This window comes from Haliotis cracherodii, unplaced genomic scaffold (assembly GCF_022045235.1).
Source record: "Haliotis cracherodii isolate W230 unplaced genomic scaffold, xgHalCrac1.p SCAF_1, whole genome shotgun sequence".
Lineage (NCBI taxonomy): Eukaryota > Metazoa > Mollusca > Gastropoda > Lepetellida > Haliotidae > Haliotis > Haliotis cracherodii.
The window spans coordinates 32611928-32623336 of NW_027266264.1; the positions used below are offsets into that span (position 1 = coordinate 32611928).

At 35.5% G+C, this 11409-nt stretch overlaps 1 pseudogene; it reads right to left on the minus strand.

The window, feature by feature from the left end:
- Positions 1-8706: 8706 nt before the first annotated feature.
- LOC139455392 (neuromedin U receptor homolog nmur-2-like) lies at positions 8707-9817 on the minus strand (annotated as a pseudogene).
- Positions 9818-11409: the final 1592 nt, after the last annotated feature.

Here is an 11409-nt window from a genome sequence, read left to right on the forward strand (position 1 = left end):
TTCAGCAATATTCAAGCAATTTCATATGTATGTATGTATGTATGTATGTATGTATGTATGTGTATACTATGTATGTAATATGTAATTATGTGTGTGTGTGTCCGTCTGTCTGGCTGACTTACTGTCTGTCTGTGTACATATATGGTGGATATTTACATTACTCACACCAGAACGCCCAATTGATAACAACCAGACAGTTTAATAGATCGAGAATTATTACATATAACTATTAATATCCCCGCTTGAACAAACACATATTGATTAATTCCCAAAGACAATTTGATTGCAAGGAATGATAAGAAATTAGGTTTTTAATAATTTTTACAAAGCATTCCATTCCTCTCAAAAGTCTCATATAAGACTTAAGGTACAGACCCATTTGTAACCGCGCGCGTGCGTGTGCGTGTGTGTGTGTGTGTGTGTGTGTGTGTGTGTGTGTGTGTTGGCATAAAACTAGTAACTCACATAAAAGGGGCAATGCAGTTTCGCAACAAATTACAAAATTATCCGCGGACTTTCTGTGGAGTTTAAATTAAACTGGTTGATATCTTAGGCACGTTTGATGTTGACGGGAATGATGTTCCAATTTGCTGGACCGGCCTTTGCAAAGCATCGGTCACCGAGTGACATATTTCTGGTTTGGAGCATAAACAGGAGCTGACTGTTTCTTAACCTGAATGATCTCACTGGTTGATATTGCTGTATCAATTCACTGATGTAAGGTGGACCGAGGTCATGAAAAGCTCTGTATACTAACACAAGTATTTTGAGTTCCATGCGCTTTCAATTTAGTCATGTAAGGTGGATCGATGTCATGAAGGACTCTGTATACTAACACAAGTATTTTGAGTTCCATGCGCTTTCAATTTAGTCATGTAAGGTGGATCGATGTCATGAAGGACTCTGTATACTAACACAAGTATTTTGAATACGGGTAGCCTGTCTTAAAGGCCATGATACAAATATATCAAATACAGCCATTGCAAGTCTATAATGTTTGGCAAGTCTAGAATACTGCAGTATCTGAAAATGAAGAGAGTCTCTGGGCTCCCTTTTATTATATTTTTATTAAGATAATTGAACAAGTGTTTTTTTCTGTACGATATGTTCATTTCAGAGACTAGATGTTAGTCCAGGATACGGGTTTCTCACACTGCCTTCAACCGACAAGACCAGCAACTGTACCTGCGTGATGGGATTCATTGTCACCAGCTGGACTGGACACCTGGACCTGTCAGGTAAAGTCTCCCTACTCCGTATAGGGTCACACGGTGGGGGTACAAATTGGGCGTAAATGGAGGTCAATATTCCGTGAAAAAAGATGTACGAAACATGTTATTTCTTCAATTGTGTTACGGTAGTCATCTGATTTATTTTGTTGTAAGACTTTTCTTTTCTTTTTAAAAAAATGGCTGATCGGTGTTTACAATGATGAAGCGTAGTACTTACTTTGTTCCTTTTTCCGATATCGTGAGCTCAAATCGATCACTACTTTCCGATATGTGCGACTCTGTCAGTGACGTTCGAATCCCGGTTCGCCCCGATTATGTTTCTAGGTTTGTCAGTACCGTGCTCGTGGGTTTCACCGAAGTGGTAAACGTCTGAGACCTGCATAACTTCGGGCTTTCCTCCCACATTAAGCTGACACCGCGAAACCCTGAAATTTTATTTAAATCAAAGTGCCTACAGCGGCTTAAAACTGAATTTAGATAAATCAGTCGTAATGTCACTTAGAAAAGACAATTTTATTCCTCCTTTTGGCATAAAGACAATTTCTAGATATAAATTTCTTGGCATAATGATAGATGTAAATGATACGGTGTGTCACGAGGAAAATATTGAAAGACCTTTAGAAAATATTAAAAGACGTTTTATCTGGAAAAGTAGAAATTTAACAATATATGGACGTTGTCTTTTAAGCAAATCTGAAGGAATTTCTAGGTTAGTCCATCAAGCAAGTTGTGTTTCCTTTTCACCAAAAATAATCAAAATAATCAATAGAGAACTGTTTACCTTTATTTGGAACAGCAAGTCAGAAAAAGTATCAAGAAATCGGTTAATCCAAAAACAAGAGGAAGGTGGCATTAACGCTCTAGATTTTTTGGTACCTTTAACGCCGCGTTAAAACTAGTTTGGCTCGCCAAGTATTTCTCTAAGAAGATCTGGACAGTTCCTATTGCACATTATTTTAAAAGCATTAGTTCGCTTGAATTCTTACTTAACTGTAACTTCCAAGTGTCCAAATTACAATTAAAAATCCCATTATTCTATAAAGAAATTTTATCCTTAATTGTGGAAGACCTTCCTTGCAAAAAGAGAAGATGACATCTATAATGAAATAATTTGGAATAACAAAAATATCTTAATCAATCGAAAAAAGTATATTTGATGAGAAATGGAAAGATGCGGGCATTATTTATATAAGGCAATTACTTAAAAAGAATGGGGATTTCTTTCAACGCGAAACAATTGCTAGGAAATATGGAATTGACATAACACCAAGAAAATATAGTAGGTATATCAATGCTATTAGGAAGGCAATAGGACAGAACATGTTTAGTTTCCAAAACGCGGGTCCTATAGAAATTGAACCACATCCTGAAGTTAAAGGAATCAGACTTGCTGACACACCCTTGTAAAAGTAAATTTTGGTATAATACAATCTATAATGTGTTCCAAGTTGCTAATAAAGATGTTTTTAAATGGAAAATTTTAAAGGACATGAGAATTGGAAACAAGTATAAGCAACTGCATTTCAAAATTCTGCACTCAATCATTCATTGTAATCAGTATTTAAATAGAATTAACATTAAAGAAAGTAATGTATGTGAACATTGTGGTAGTGTAGATACTGTTAGACATTATATGTTTTACTGTTCAAATGTATTACCCTTTTGGATCGAATTCTTTAAGTGGGCGAAGGTTAATGTACATAATCAGATTTTTGATAATTACAAAGATATTGTTTTGTATGGTATAGAAGGAGGCACAGAGGAGTGTACTTTGATGAATTATTTACTACTGCAAGCAAAGTATATTGTGTACAGATGTAAAGTAACTGAAACCGATTGCCTTTTTAGAATATTTAAAAGAGAACTAGAAATACAATACTAACTTTACGTTTTCACACGTTTTGCTGGGTCATCGTATTGTACAATTTACTGGCTACATAATAATCTAAGAAAAATCTGTTACCATTTTTTATGATACTTGCACTTTTTGCAATTTTGATAAGTTTGGCAGACAAACAGACAGATAGTTTTTGTTAGTCTAACTTTAGGTACGACTATAATACAAACGGGCTTAAACATATGCAAATGTACACAGCCATAGACTAGTATATACACAGTGTAAAACAAAACCTTTCTTCACATGAAAGTTACAAATATCTTTTTAAATTATTGACGTATGAAATTCACTAAATGTGTAATAAAAGCGAATAAAACCTTTCCGTATTCATAAAATATCGATGCCCAAAAGAGAATCGATTGTATGATTCCGACTAGCAGAAATTCTGATTCCTATGCACAAGGAAACAGATCAGCAAGAAGGGGAGCGCAGTTGGTTCCCATGGGGATTGCCCCCACATTTTACAGGAATGTTACCAATGAGGAAGTTCATATATTGTATTCTCCGTAAACCCAATGGAAAGGAAGTTTTTCCTTAAGTTTGCCAAGTGCGATAGTGGTGTACAAAGTTAAAAAATCAAATGTTTCGAGTTTTGGAGAATCCACATTGTTTTAGTTCCACTTATCTAAAATACGTTCTGTGATCATTAAGACAGTCCTCCTTTGATAGTATTAAGGATTATGGTTAATCTTTGAGACAGGGCTTTGGTGGTACATTTTCTCGACCCAGCAATATACCTCTCTTTGTATGGATTTGTATGGAGCTTTAAAATCCTGTACGAAAGAGGAATGGACATGTCTACAGGATTGAGAGTCATGTAGAAAATTGACAGTTCTGATTAATGGTTTTGGTTGATTTCTTCCTCAGTTAACACACTGACCTTATATGTGGAATTATTTGATCTTACACTAGAGATGCTTACAAATAATGATGATGTTATTTGAGGGAACAATTACTGGTCAGTGGGAACAGATTTGGTTTGTTCCATTTCTGTTTCCTCTTTTTGAGTTTGTGCGTTCTACCAATGACATCATCATGCACTGACTAAACCAACTCTGAAAGACGTTCACTAGGGAAGGCACTAGGTATATATGTCCATCATTAATACATTAATGAGTGACGGCGAGATAGCATATGATAGGCAATGTTTGCAATGTTGAAGCTCATGTTTCATTTGACGTTATGAATCCGTATTGCTGTACATTAGCCAAAAAGCAGTATTCTTACAACAAGCTATATATTCACAATAAGAGAATGGCATGTAGAAACCTCGGTGAACGATAACAATGCTTGAATTACACCCTGGTCTCAGCTATTCCAACAGTGACGATAGGCAATTTTTACAAGCAACTTGAGCGTGAACGCACCGGAAGTTATGATCGCATAAAAACCTGACTTAGCGCATGCGAATCAAGGACAGATGAGTATGTTTCTAATAGACCCTATTGACCGTTTTCACACTTCGCTACTTCCGGTTTGAAAGCGAGGCTTGGAGAGCAGAAGGTGAAAGCGGGATAGCACATGAAACACATGGAGATGTCAGCAAGGCACGCAATCGGGACAAACTGTGACAATTTAACCATCCCGGTACATTTATCGTAAGTATTGAACATTATTCTTATTGACAAACTATTCTACTGTTATCTGGTCTCCTTACCGATATAAATTTGAATCTGGCCGTTCTGTTGTGATTTCAATTTAAAATATCCATGATCACCTGGTAACTCCCAGTGCAGTTTATGGTAGCTGAACAGACTCATACAAATGCTATTGAAATCTTTTAAAGAATAATTCATTGTTTACACACCATTAAGCCAAACTATTTATTGTGAGTTTAAATAACTTTGCGGGTTGTATTTGAAGTCGAAATATTGACCTTTTGACCATATCTAGATATATGTCAGAAACTAACTAAATTGATATGTTGATATAATGTATCAAATTGTAACCTACTGAGAATTTAAAGTCGTAACAAATCAGAAGTTTGCATCAGTTGCGTATTTGATGTAAATTGTAATGGACTCAAATGCATTCCAATAAAATATTATACCTCTCGATTGACTTGTGCTGTTGTGATTGTGAACAGTTGTTATTTTGATTGTCAATGTTGACAGATTAGATAGCATAAGATGCAATATTTCAACTGAATTATTACATAAAGGGTGTGTAAATATTTAAAGTAAAGTACAGTTGGATCTGCAATTTTGGTAACAATTAATATTTCTACCAAAATGATATTTACTTTACTGTACCAATTTAATCATGTCATGAAATGAACGAAAACCCAACTAATTAATGTCCAGTAAATGTTCAATCTACATGTGATCTTTATATAATTTACAGAAACAGATAACTCTTTAACAGTTTATATTCAAATATTTCAAATGCATAAATTGATATTGACATTACTAAAAACTTAAAGTATAAAAAGAATTACTGTACAGTATTACAGTATTTTTAATTCCCATGCGTATTGCAATCATAACTCATTTATTCCCTTTGTTTAATTGTGAAACCCATCTTTTTGGTGATACAAACTTAGATGTTTTCCTGAATACAAAAATATTCTTGTCTGAACACAAATTTATAGAAACGACTAACAGATTCAGTAGCTAGCATATTATTGTTTCCAAACTGTTATTCATTAATATTGTTAAATCTATATTCAACACTAAAACGTATAATATTAGGATATGTATGAGATGCACACTGTCTTCACTTTCCAACACATTGTACATATCCTTCATATGAGCACTGTATATATATTGCGCACTATGTTTCCACAATGGGAAGCTTCAACTGTAAATTGTTCATTTTAATCATGCAATATTATGTATAACTGTATATAGGGAGAAGGCGGTAATAAGTGCTGCCCTTTGTTTTTTTGGACAATAAAATATGTTTAATAATATTTCATCTTGTGATCTGACAAAGTTAATATTTTCAAGTCAAGATATCAACTTTAGTAAACCACATGAAGGTATAAACATTGCATTTGAGAAAATAAATTCAAGTCTTATATTTTCTTTGTGATCTTCATGACCTTACTCAGAAAACCATAGTGTCAATGAGGCAGACTGACTGTAGGTGTGACAAAACGTGATATTTCACCTGATTTTCACTCCAGCGAAAGTATGTTTTCAACATGGTCAGACTAAACAAAGTATTTCATGTTTAAATACATACCGGTAATACAAATATCAAAACGTGTTTCATTAAAACAAGAGTGAATTTCTGTGTGACATTGATATAAAGAGTTTTAGTACACTGTCATTAAATTGATGCATCTGTTGAGTTTACTGTTTACTGTTTACTGTTTACTGTTTACAAAGAATATACTGTTTGAGTTTTCGACATATCAGATGAATTGATGCCTTCAAGATTGTTCTTAAGAAGCATGTAATGTTACACACTGTGATTACATTTCCTTAAACTTCTCTATTTCAGAAGAATGTTGTTTTCTAAATAAGCAATATTTTGAGAGAAGGTGAATATGCATTGTTTATAAAAAATGTTATTGAAGTAGGAATATTATTACAATATTATTGAATTATTCATTTCAAGCCAGTGAGTCAACACAATGAAGTAATAGTATCCGGTGACGGATGTCTGGAGGAGCTTTCTGCTGACAGTAACACAATGGTTACAATGTGCGTCCTGTCAAAGGACGAGGAAGTGAAAAGCCATAATCATTTAATTATCAAATGTGCTTCCTGTCATATTTCAATTAAATAGGACGAGGAAGTGAAAAGCCTTATTCACTCACAAATCAACATAGCCAATATTTATCGGACACTGAAAAAGCACATTGTACCATTTGTTTACAAGCAAGAAAATTATTTTCTCCAGGAATTTAATTAGGTGCTTTTGACTGACAAAGACACCCAGTCCATGTTAAGTTTTGAAAACTTATATTGTGAGAAATAAAGATATGAAAATTTTGGTTTGTTTTTCTTTGTTAAATATGAGTAATCCAGATTGTTCAATCAACATAATTTGTACCGATACATATAGTTTATCTTGGCTTGATTACCAATTGAAGTTGATTCCTTTATATCTTTGTTATTTTATCTGTACTCATATCTGATCAAGACATTTTCAAACTATTCAGGATAAATGTATTAGTAGCTTCCTTTTGATATACAATTACCTATCATCATATAGGATTAGGTCAGGGTGTTCAAGAAGTTGGTAGTTGTATCAATTCTTATATTTCTTCAATTTCATACATTAATTATACTTATCAATTTTTAGTTTCCCTTTAACTTATTTTAAACAGTTCACACATTATTACTTTTGTCGTGCACGGTGCAATCTCAATCGGCAATAATCAGTTAAGTAAGTGATGTTTGAAAGTATCATCTGTCATTGTACACACTGAATAGAGTTATCGCCCCTTCTGAATATTTATTTTGACACACGAATTATTTTCATAATTAACATTGTAATATGTTAAAATGAAAATCTTAGCAGAAAAAGTGGCTTTTGTCAACTGGACTCATGGCAAAACGATAGTGCGTTTTGCAGCAAACACCACTATGAAACGTGAAATAAACATGATCTCAATCTTGATCTAGAGTTCACCAAGCCACACATTGACTGAGCAATTTTGCAAAAGTACACTGACGTGTTTCATGTTATGCGGTTTATTTACGATACAAAACTTCTGTCATTGAATGTACTGTCACATTGTATCTATATGCCGACGAGGTTATGATAAAACAATCTATTTCTGAAATATATATCTCGAAATGCACCATTCGATTCACTTCCGGGATCCTGACAGCAAAATGCTAATTCCAGTGTATTACAGGCATATTTTAGTTGGACCTCATGATTTAATGTGAAATATCTTCTGTATTAGATACAGAGGATACCATTTTTTGTTTGTTTGAAATGTGAAATGCACAACATGCTGTCTGTTTCCTATGAGCTGATGCGACTCTCACTGCATGGAGCTATGCTCTCTAAGCCTCGTTTTCGATCCAAGATGGCGAAAGTGTGAAAAAGGTCAATTGGCAAGAATTATGTGTCCTGGGTCTTCCGCTTGGGACTCAAACAACTGTGCCCTACCAAGAACTGGTTCTTCAATTTCAAATTGAAAAAAATACTTCAATATGGTTTTACTTTAAAAACACATGGTATCTGAGACATCTTATCTTTGAAAATCATAAATTTGCTTCTTTTTCGACACAAGTATACAACTTTCAAATGGTAGTGATCACATGATTGCAAATTCTTTTCTTTCCCCAGTCTTAAATGTATTATATCTGTTTTATTTAAGAACAGAGTATAACGTATAGCAGTCATTAAGGATGCTTTCAGGCCAGGACATGTATATAATAATGCCGATACGACTTTAAATTTTAAACTCACATAAAACAGTATTTGAATTTGCTCAATTTAAAACATGTATGATTTAGGCTGAAATGTGTCACAGACTTATTGAGATTGAGACATATTATTATTTCAATCAGCGTTTCAAGTCATGCAATTTTCTTTCTCTGAACATCGAGCGTGTCCAGCCTACGCTTTTAGATACCTTAGAATATCGATTGCTCGGCTCTTGATACTCTTTTAAGTATGGATCGAAAACATGCAGTAGGAGATCGGTTTGAAAAGGAGCACAACTCTATCTTGTTCTAATGTACATTTCAATGTCCAGTGACGGTGAAGTATAAGGTAGCCTCGGTCACTATCCCGTCGGAAATACATATTCCAAAAGCCGTAGATGATTGGATTGATGGCACTGTTGATAAAATGCGACCTCAGGAACAGATTGTAGATTATAAATCCAGCTCCTTGACGTCCTTTTCGAGGAGCAAACTCCATCTTCTGTTTCAGACCCTCCTTGGTATTGGTTCGTCAGTTCGTCAGTTGGCGGCTTCGAATCTGATACAGATACAGCACAAACACCTTCAGGAGCACCGAGCTGGACACTAACGGCAGCAATGGGTGTGTGTATCTGTTGGCCTGAGTGAATAGTCTGCTTGGCTTTGACCTTGTTCAGGAATGTCCCTTGCCTAGCAATCCGTCTCCATATTAGGCTGTAGAGGACAACAAGACATAGGGTTGTAGCAACAAATAGGAAGAACTGAGTACCGTTGTAGATGCCGGGATATACGGTCACGCTGTATTCATCTGCTGTAGAACAATCTGAACCGTTGATGTGGATATCGTTTGTGGTTAGTGTCCTTTCACCGAACACAACAGCAATTGGCGATGCAAGAATCAAAGATATGACTGAACACACAGTGATTGCTACTTTGGCAATGAGCCATGTCGCCTGTCTTTGAAAAGGTCGGCAAATTTTCCGATATCTATCCACTGCCACAGTTAGGACTATGGCCCCTGATGCATACGATACAAATACCACGACTAGTCTAATTACCTTGCACAAGCCATATTGTGCAAACGTGTAACTGTATCTCATGGCAGCTATTTCATGAGGTATGCATATGCCACAGTTGACGAGATCAAATATTGCCAGGGCTATTATATAACTGTTGGTTGGACTTGGTTTAAACTTCACAATATACACATAACAGACGAGCGAGTTCCCCGCGAAGCCTACCAACGTCAGAATGGCAAGAAATAAGATGGCGGGAAGCACATGTAGTGCGTAACGGTCGTCATAGTCACGAAGGTAAGCGTCATGGTCGTCATGGACACTAGTATTGTCCATCATCTCTAGAGATTGCTGGAATAAGTGGATGGCCAATGGAAAGACCGTCCTCTACTCTTGACATCAATAATGACCAGGCGACCTGAAATATACATTGTTATAGTCTTGTTCAAATTACCATCTCGTTTGTCATGACCCTTCCACTCCTATTTTTAAATAGATATAATCGTCAATGCAAGAGAATAGCAATGTTTAATCATGACTTCGAGTTTGGTTTTTGCATAGGTATTCAACCTTTTGGTTTCATCATACCAATCACTTTGTTTCAGCATTTTCAGGGTACGAAACTATTTGAGGCGGGCCCTCCACAGCTCGAACACTTAAAGAATGGAAGGCAGTCATATGAGAAAATATTTGTTCAGGTCAGGAAGTCTCCAGGCAGGACGTATGAGTTAACAAGAATGTCCAAATAAATGAATAAATCATCCACTGGACATGCTGGATTGTCTTAATATTAACATAATTTGTTGCGGTGTCCAAAGAAGATTGTTTGAATCCCCATGTCAGAGGAAGAATATGTATTTCTTTGAGCAGATATCCCACGCCCCTCCACATAGAATACAAACAGAATATTAACAGAATATTACATGACTGGTCCCTTTGTCTCTAGGGTGTCAAGCATGATGAGGAAATACGTTTTGGGTAACCCGGTCGTTCATCCTACAGGAGTTCAGTTTTATCTTAATGTTTGTATGTTTAGTTGACATGTTTACGGGTGGTGTTTCACAATCAACACCACAGTCGCTTAGATTGTATTTGTTCTATTTTGTTGCTTAGTGTTGAAAAAGGAAAGTTCATATTTACCGTTTGATGAGTATCAGTTTAATCCATAATTACATACATGCACGAACTCATTTTCATTTTATCGAGAGCATTCTGTCGTCATCAGAGGGTCTGGGATACTTCACGTGACTACGTTCAACCAATAAAACCGTTCAGGTGATGTGTCCATGATGAAATAGTTTATGCAATAACAAATGCAACTATATTTCATGAATACCATGCTCCCTTCCTTGTTGTTTAGTTTCTTCATTCATAACGAATCGGAAGTTGTGCTTATGACCTGAAACCATAGTTAAATAGTGGTTTCAATGTCCTACCTTCTTGTTTGATGCTTGAATCGATATATAACTTTGATACTGTAACTGGTTTCGAAAAACGTCATTCCCCGATCTATAGGGCATTTGTCACGAACGTAATGATCATGGGTATGGTTACATCACTATCTTCAAGGAATAAAGGAAAATTTGTCAGAAATAAAAGCAAATGTCAGCTGAATTTTAATGAGAAAACATCATGAGAAATGCTGGACTTCGTAAAAAAAAACATCTATGCGAAATGTTGAGAACAATGCTTTTATCTGTTTCTGATCTGTTTCTAAATGATTATGAATCTGAGTTTCTGCTCGAATTGGCAAAATCAAAACACGGGAATTTGGCCAGAAAGTTCATTTATCATATAATGGGTAGGTTTCTCGGCAGGATAAAGCCAACGGATAAAAACGATATCCGTTGGGGTCATATGCGGATAGAGATGCAAATATCAAAGGTCAAGTAGGGACTACTTTCAGTGTTTATAAACAAACATGGAGTCGC